The sequence below is a fragment of the Cetorhinus maximus genome, unplaced genomic scaffold (assembly GCF_964194155.1).
Source record: "Cetorhinus maximus unplaced genomic scaffold, sCetMax3.hap1.1 HAP1_SCAFFOLD_462, whole genome shotgun sequence".
NCBI lineage: Eukaryota > Metazoa > Chordata > Chondrichthyes > Lamniformes > Cetorhinidae > Cetorhinus > Cetorhinus maximus.
In genome coordinates, this window is record NW_027596406.1 from 229,970 (window position 1) to 238,332 (window position 8,363).

The 8,363-nt window shown below is 52.3% G+C and overlaps 1 pseudogene; it reads right to left on the minus strand.

The window, feature by feature from the left end:
• Positions 1-7,325: 7,325 nt before the first annotated feature.
• LOC144673773 (U1 spliceosomal RNA) lies at positions 7,326-7,469 on the minus strand (annotated as a pseudogene).
• Positions 7,470-8,363: the final 894 nt, after the last annotated feature.

Sequence of the window (8,363 nt, forward strand, 5' to 3'; positions counted from 1 at the left end):
GATGATCCTCCAGCTGCAGTTGATGTTTGTCTCGGTGTGTGTCCCTGGGAACAGCCCGTAGAGCACAGAGTCCTGTGTCACGGAACTGCTCGGCATGAACCTCGACAGCAACCACTGCATTTCTCCCCAGACCTTCTTTGCAAAGGCACAATCCACAAGGAGGTGAACAACGGTCTCTTCCCCACCACAGCCACCTCGAGGGCAACGTGCAGAGGGGGTGAGACTCCTGGCGTGTAGGAAGGATCTGACGGGGAGGGCCTTTCTCACCACCAGCCAAGCCACGTCTTGGTGCTTGTTGGAAAGTTCTGGCGATGAGGCATTCTGCCAAATGACTTTGACAGTCTGCTCGGGGAACCATCCCACATGGTCCACCCTCTCCTTTTCCCTCAGGGCCTCTAAGACGTTACGTGCTGACCGCTGCCTGATGGACTTGTGGTCAAAGGTGTTTTTCTGCATCAATTTTTCCACCAGGGACAGGTGGTACGGCACGGTCCAACTACTTGGAGCGTTCCGCGGCAGCGTGGCCAGACCCATCCTTCGCAACACCGGGGACAGGTAGAACCTCAGCACGTAGTGACACTTGGTGTTTGCGTACCGAGGGTCTACTCACCGCTTGATGCAGCCACACACAAAGGTGGCCATCAGTATGAGGGCGATGTTGGGCACGTTTTTTCCCCCTTTATCTAGAGGCTTGTACATCGCGTCCCTGCGGACACGATCCATTTTCGACCTCCAGATAAAGCGGAAGATGGCTCGAGTGATCGCCACCACGCAGGAGTGTGGAATGGGCCAGACCTGCGCCACGTACAGCAACAGCAAGAGTGCCTCACACCTGATGACAAGGTTCTTACCCGCAATGGAGAGGGAGCATCCCTCCCACATGCCCAGTTTCCTTTTCACCATAGACACTCGCTCCTTCCAGTTTCTAACGCATGCCCTGGTCCCTCCGAACCATATCCCCAGCACCTTCAGGCCGTCAGCCCTGACAGTGAAGGGGACAAAGAATCGGTCAGCCCAGTTCCCAAAGAACATGGCCTCTCTCTTCCCACGATTTACCTTGGCTCCCGAGGCCAGTTCGAACTGGTCGCAGATGTGGATCAGTCTGCGCACCGACAGCGGATCCGAGCAGAAGACGGCGACGTCGTCCATGTACAGGGAGGATTTTACCTGAGTGCTTCCACTGCCTGGGATCGTCACTCCTCTTATGCCCGGATCCTTCCTGATGGACTCGGCAAACGGTTCTATGCAACACACGAAAAGAACAGGCGAGAGAGGACAGCCCTGCCTGACTCCAGATTTAATCGGAAAGCTATCTGTTTCCCACCCATTGATTGAGACTGCGCTACTGATGTTAGTGTAGAGCAGTTGGATCCAATTTCGAATTCCCTCCCCAAACCCCATTTTGGAGAGCACATCCACCATGTAGATGTGCGATATTCTGTCAAAGGCCTTCTCCTGATCCAAGCTGATGAGGCAGGTATCCACACCCCTGTCCTGTACATAGGCAATCGTATCCCTGAGCAGCGCCAGGCTGTCAGAGATCTTCCTGCCTGGCACAGTGCAGGTCTGGTCAGGGTGAATCACCAATTCCAGAGCGGATTTGACCCGATTGGCCATCACCTTGGACAGAATCTTATAGTCCACATTCAACAGTGAAATGGGTCGCCAATTTCTAATTTCCTCCCTTCCCCCCTGGTGCTTGTAGATGAGGGTGATGATGCCTTTCCTCATGGATTCTGACATACTACCGGCCAGGAGCATACGCTCGTACACTACTTGCAGGTCTGGGCCGATCAAGTCCCACAGAGCCGAATACAACTCCGCCGGCAAGCCGTCGCTTCCGGAAGTTTTACTCTTCTCCAAGGACTCAAGGGCCTTAGTCAGTTCATCAGGAGTTAGCGGTTTTCCAGGCTCTCCCGCGTACTGTCGTCTAAGACCTCCGTGATAGAGGACAGGAAGGACTGGGAGGCCGTGCTGTCCGTGGGCTTCACGTCATACAATCCGGCATAAAAGGATTTGCTGATCCTCAAAATGTTGGACCGTGATGACTTTACTAGCCGTCTTCTTCCTTCAGGCTGCTGATCACAGAGCTCTCTTTGTGTACCTTTTGGAAGAAGAAACGTGAGCACGTCTCATCCTGCTCCACGGAGCGGACTCTGGAACGGAAGATGATCTTGGAGGCCTCCGAGGCAAAGTGCGAGGCTTGCTGGCCCTTCACCTCTTGGAGCTCCTCCTTGACATCCACCCCCATCGACTGCAGCCGGAGCAGATTCTGCATCTTTTTCTGGAGTCGGGACATTTCCCTCTGTTCCTTTCTAGCTTTCTGGGTGCCTTTGAGGATGATAAACCTCTTGATGTTTCCCTTGATCGCCTCCCACCAGTGTGTCAGGGACTCAAAGAGGGGTTTCACGGTTCTCCAACCTTTGTAATCACTCTTGAGCTCCTCAATGTTCTCTGGGGTCAACATTTGTACATTTAGCTTCCATGCCCCCCTCCCCACCCTCAGGTCCTTCTCCAAGTGGCAGACCGCCAGTAGGAGGCAGTGGTCAGAGAAGAACACCGGCTTGACGTCGGTGGATCTGACTGTGAATGCACGGGACACAAACAGGAAGTCTATCCTGGAACGAATGGACCCGTCTGGCCGCGACCAGGTGTATCTACGCTGCGCTCCGTCTGCAGGGTTGCTGAAGACGTCATGCAGTTTGGCATCCTTAACTGTTTCCATCAGGGATCTGGACGTAGCGTCCAATCTGCTGTCGGCCCTGCTGGATCGTCCAGCCGCATCGATGATGCAGTTGAAGTCACCGCCCAGAATGACCGGCCTGGAGGTCGCCAGCAGCAGTGGGAGCTGCTGAAAAACCTCCAGCCGCTCAGCCCCTTGTGACGGCCCATACATGTTAATTAACCGGAGTGGAGCATTCTTGTACATTACGTCTGCTACGAGGAGGCGCCAGCCCACCACCTCCTTAACCTCGGAGACAGTGAAGTTGCCTCCCCACAGCAGTATACCCAGGCCGGAGGAACGAGAGTCGTTTCCGCCCGACCAGATCGATGGCCCGTGGGACCACCATCGTGACCATTGCCTGTAGGAGCTGAGGTGCGGTATCGCACACTTCTGCAGAAACAACAGGTCAGCTTTGACCTTGGCAAGGTAGTCCAAGGTCGCAACACATCGCGTAGTAGATTTAATGCTACGCACATTTACGGATACAATCTTTAAACCAATTTTAAGCCGTTTATTCTCCTACCAAACCCGTTGTCTCTGAGAGTCCCAGACCTTTAGTCTGCTCCTTCATACCCATAGTGAGCTCAAATTGCATCACTTTGGATGGGCTGAGGTAGTTCTCCTTGGCCGTGTTCTGCTCAGGTGGCATCTGGGGGTTCGCGTAGAGAGCGGGTTTTGAGATGACCTTTGCTGGAGAAGCTTCTCCAAAACTCACCCCCTCTGGGGTGTTGCTGTTCTCGGCTTCCTGGAGCTGGGGTGCGATAATTGCCTCACTGCTCCCAGATTCCAGGGGCTGTGGTGCACTGGCCTCCTCAGGTTGCAGGCAAAGTTGGGGTGCGCTGGTCTCCTTGTTGTCCCCAATGTTCTGGAGCTCGGGTGTCTCGTCCTCCAATGCTCTGGAGCTTTGTCGCCTCTTCTGTCGGTGCCGCCCTGGCACTTCTTCATCCGAAAAGCTGCTGCCTTTGTCATCCATGTCGGATGGGAGACGCCTCTTGCCACTTGTCTGGGAAGTGGCTTTGCTTCTTCTTCGCTCCTTCTTCCTTTTAGCTCTCTTCACCGTCTGCCGCTCCCTCTGCTGCTTTTCCACTGCTGCCTCCTCCTCCATTGATTCGCTGTCCTGAGGACTGGGAGGTTCAGGGGGTAGTGCTGTGGATTGGCAATCTGTTGCCTCAATCTCTTCCTCCACCTTGTCTCTCTCTGTGTCCTCCTTTGTTCCGTTGAGCTCCCTGGGGGCCTTGGTGGTTGGAGTGACACGAAGCATTTCTTCTGCTTCCCCCTCGTTGGCTTTGGCTGCCTGTGCGTAAGTACGGCAGCGTTTGGGGCAGGTCCTGTAGAGGTGACCTGCCTCCCCACACAGGTTGCAGCACTTGGCCTGTTTGCAGTCTTTTGTCTGGTGCCCTTCCTGTTTGCAGATCTTGCAGAGGGAGGCGCTGCAGTTGGCCGCCACATGACCAGCCTTGCCGCATGAGCGACAATGCTTGGGTTGCCCAGCGTAGACCAGGTAGCCACGGCTTCCCCCGATAGCAAATCTGGAAGGAGGGTGGAAAATGGCTCCCTTACCGTCGGTCTTTAGCGTGACCTTAAACTGGCGTTTGCCTGTCCAGATCCCCAACTCGTCTCGAATCTCGGTGCCGCTCCCCACCTTATCGAAGTACCTGGTGAGGAAGGTGACCACGTCGGCGACAGGGACGAAGGGGTTGTACAGATGCACCATCACCACACGGTCCCGTTGCAACGACAGAGAAAAGAGCGGCTCCGCCGTCAGGATCTTCATATCCGGCAGGTCTCTCTTCTCCTCGAACACCCTCAGGAGCTGGACGCAGTCTGCCACCCGCTTGAACGTTACGTCGAAAAAACCAGCTTTGGGGAAGTCCTGCAGGGATAAGATCTCCGGAGCTTCAAAGCCGCACGCCTTCAACAGGATCCTCCTGGCGAAGAAGGCCCGATCCATAGGTGATCCTCCTTCACTGTCCTTCACCGTGACTCGGACGGTGTTAGATACCCCATGGTACGGGGTTCGATTGGTTATAGCCTTAGCTTCCCGACCTTGCCTTGGCAGAACCATGCTCATGGTCTCTTCCCTGCCAGGTAAGTATCCTATGCCCTAGGGGGTAAGAGTGTGGCATCTGTATTGGAAAGCATACACGTTATAGAGGCCCATGCTAAAGCCACCAGCCAATTAACAGAAAGGGAGGAACGACAAGAGGACAGCACCCAAAAAAGCCATCTTACGGCCAGTGGATGATCGGGCAATTAAGACACAATCTGGGCCAGATCCAAAGTGGGGAGGTACCGGGCTGGATCAACAGTGCCCGGTTGTGGGGGATGGCCAAGAACCCAGGCGTCATCGACGCATGTACATTGAAAGGAATGACCAGGGTGTATGCGGAGATTCAGAAGTGCACCTCAAACCAAATGAACGTGTTAGGTATGGGCAATCCCCTCAGTCACAGCAGACACGGGCCCACATCCTCAGTACAAGGTGGAGAACATTGGGTTAATCTGAGACAATGACTCCCTCCGGTACTACCCCATAGATATGCATGCCATACGCAAGAATGAGGGCATACACAGGGTATCACTGAGCGGGTGCAGGAGGAAAGGTAGCCTCACAATTTGCTCCCATCCAGTTGGAACGGGGGGGTGCTGGACAAATGCGGCTACAACCGAACGGAGGGTTGTATATTAGAAATTAGCCACAGAGAAAACCATCACACCCGCTCAGGATACAAGGGAACCACGGCTCCCAGTTAGTATCGGACACGCGTGAATGATGTACGTCCAACAAAGGGGTCAGGTCTCAGTCAACGCCTCCGACACACTCCACCATACCCTGGAACACTATGACGAACCTAAGCAGGCCCCAATTCCCCACCTTCCCGAAAGTTTGACAAAGTTTAAAGGTGTCTTACGAAAGGTGAGGAATCAGCATTACGTGTTACAGGCGGTGTTTAAAAGGCTAATCAATGATTCGGAAGAGCACTTGAGAGATCCGACATGGTGGGAGCAAGTGTGGGAATGGGGGCTGAATGTGGACATACACCCCTGGATAAGAATAAGCTCTCATATACTCGTCGCAGTGCAGCTAGTGTTAGCATTGTTTAACTCTAATTCTTTCAATGTCTTCTCCAGACAATCCAAAAAGTACCAGGAGACCATGAGTGGCGTACTGAGAGGCTGCAAGGAGACATTTGCGTTACATTATGGGACCAGCAACACTCACACACACACAGATTGCACAATCCACACTGACATCACTAAAAATCACAGACGGAATCTCAGTAACAATCCACATGCTTTGCACAGTCTTGTGTTGGGGGTTTAGTGTTTGATATTTCGAACTGCAGTGACATTCCCGACAAGATGAGTTAAAGTTTTAACATTAACCAGAAAATGGCTGAAACATTGTTTTCCTGGGATGAACACGTCAAAGGACAGGAAGAATCAGAAAGTTGTCCTGCCCTGGGATTAACATATCAATGGACATGCCTTTTGGGGAGCAGATTGAGAGACATCCCAACATGCCAGGGGTGGAGTCTGCAAACTGCTCATTCAGGATATACCTGGCTAGGAACCCAATCCGAAAACCGCCTCCAGAGTGCGGAGCGAGTCCCCACTCTGGCTTAATGTGCGTGTGTGTTCCCTCTGTCTCAATCTGCTTTATAACTCTTTGACTTGTTTGTATTTGGATGTTGCTGTGTTGTAACTGAGAGTGATTCATTGGCTCTTGCGTTATTTTGTTTGAAAATGTTCTTTGCTCTCTGTTTTAATGGAATTAATTTTCTCCCCCACGGGATTCCCGGTGGTCATTTTACTGAGGGTTTAGATTTCTATCTGTCTTTCTCCAGTTTTCTTTCTGTTTATTTCTTCGCTTTGCGCTATTTAAGCCTTCAAGGAATAATCACAGGTGAATTGATGGACCCACAGCAGGGGAAGTGAGCTGCAGAAGGGGCAGGGAAAGACTTTACACATGGGGAGAGGGGGCAGGAGTTTCAGAAGGTAGGAGTCACACAGGGGGCTGATCAAGGGGGAGATTATACAGAGGGAGTGGGAGGCTGCTGTTCGTTTCGGAGGGGGGTAATTAGAATGAACATGGGGACAGGGCGCTTGTTCATGTTTGAAGTAGTGAGGGGTCGCTGCTACATGTTTAAAATGGTGAATGCATATGAGTTAATAGCTGACTGATATGAGTTTGTATTTATACAGACGTCCAGAGAGATAGGGGGTGGGGCGGTGCTGGGAGTGCGGGGACTGTTGTGATGGTGGGTCGGGTGTTAGATGGGGGTTGTTTGAGAGGGGTTTTTGAGTGGGCAAATGCGGGGTTAAAAATGGCACGAGTAATTTGGCGGCCACAAAACAAACGGTCTGGCGAAAATGATGCAGAGATGGAATAATTGCCGGCTGATAATGACAGGGAGGAAAAGAATGGGGGTTGGATAATATTTGCGAGGAGGAAAGAAAAAACTAAATAACCAGTCCAGTATAGATTTTGAAGAGCGCACATTGGGGGTTATATATTTCTTTTTTCAGAAAAAGTTGCTGACAGGAAATAGAAGACAAAATGAAAGATATGATGAAATCTATTTTTTGAATTGTGAATCAGGGGAGAGCGCGAACGCAGTCCCCCACTGCCACAAATTTTGCAGTCGAGTATCCCGCATTTGGGGACATCGCAGGCGTCAGCACACCCGAAGTGCAATGGGCTAGCCTCGTCCTGGGAGAACCTTTTTTTTTGCAAAAATATACTTTATTCATAAAATATCTTCAACCACATTCCAAACCATTTCAAAAACACCATTACAAGGGTACAATCCAGGTTAAACTTTTACAAAATGTATCACCAGGTGCATCAGTACAAACAATATTAGAATCGTTTACAGCCTTTCATTTTGAGCTGTACAGCCCGTGGGGGTTTAAACAGTTCCCAGCCCCTCGGTGCGCTGTGGCAGAAAGGTCTTAGACAGCGACCCTTCCCCATTGCGCCTTAGCGGCAGCTGCCCCAGGCTTTAGTGCGTCCCTCAGCACGTAGTCCTGGACTTTGGGCTGTGCCAGTCCGCAACACTCGGTCGGGGACAACGCTTTGTGCTGGAAGACCAACAAGTTTCGGGCAGACCAAAGCGCCTCTTTCACCGAGTTGATGATCCTCCAGCTGCAGTTAATGTTTGACTCGGTGTGTGTCCCTGGGAACAGCCCGTACAGCACAGAGTCCTGTGTCACGGAACTGCTCGGGATGAACCTCGACAGCAACCACTGCATCTCTCTCCAGACCTTCTTTGCAAAGGCACAATCCACAAGGAGGTGGACAACGGTCTCTTCCCCACCACAGCCACCTCGAGGGCAACGTGCAGAGGGGGTGAGACTCCTGGCGTGTAGGAAGGATCTGACGGGGAGGCCCTTTCTCACCACCAGCCAAGCTACGTCTTGGTGCTTGTTGGAAAGTTCTGGCGATGAGGCATTCTGCCAAATGACTTTGACAGCCTGCTCGGGGAACCATCCCACAGGGTCCACCCTCTCCTTTTCCCTCAGGGCCTCTAGGACGTTACGTGCTGACCACTGCCTGATGGACTTGTGGTCAAAGGTTTTTTTCTGCATAAAGTTTTCCACGAGGGACAGGTGGTACGGCACGGTCCAACTACTT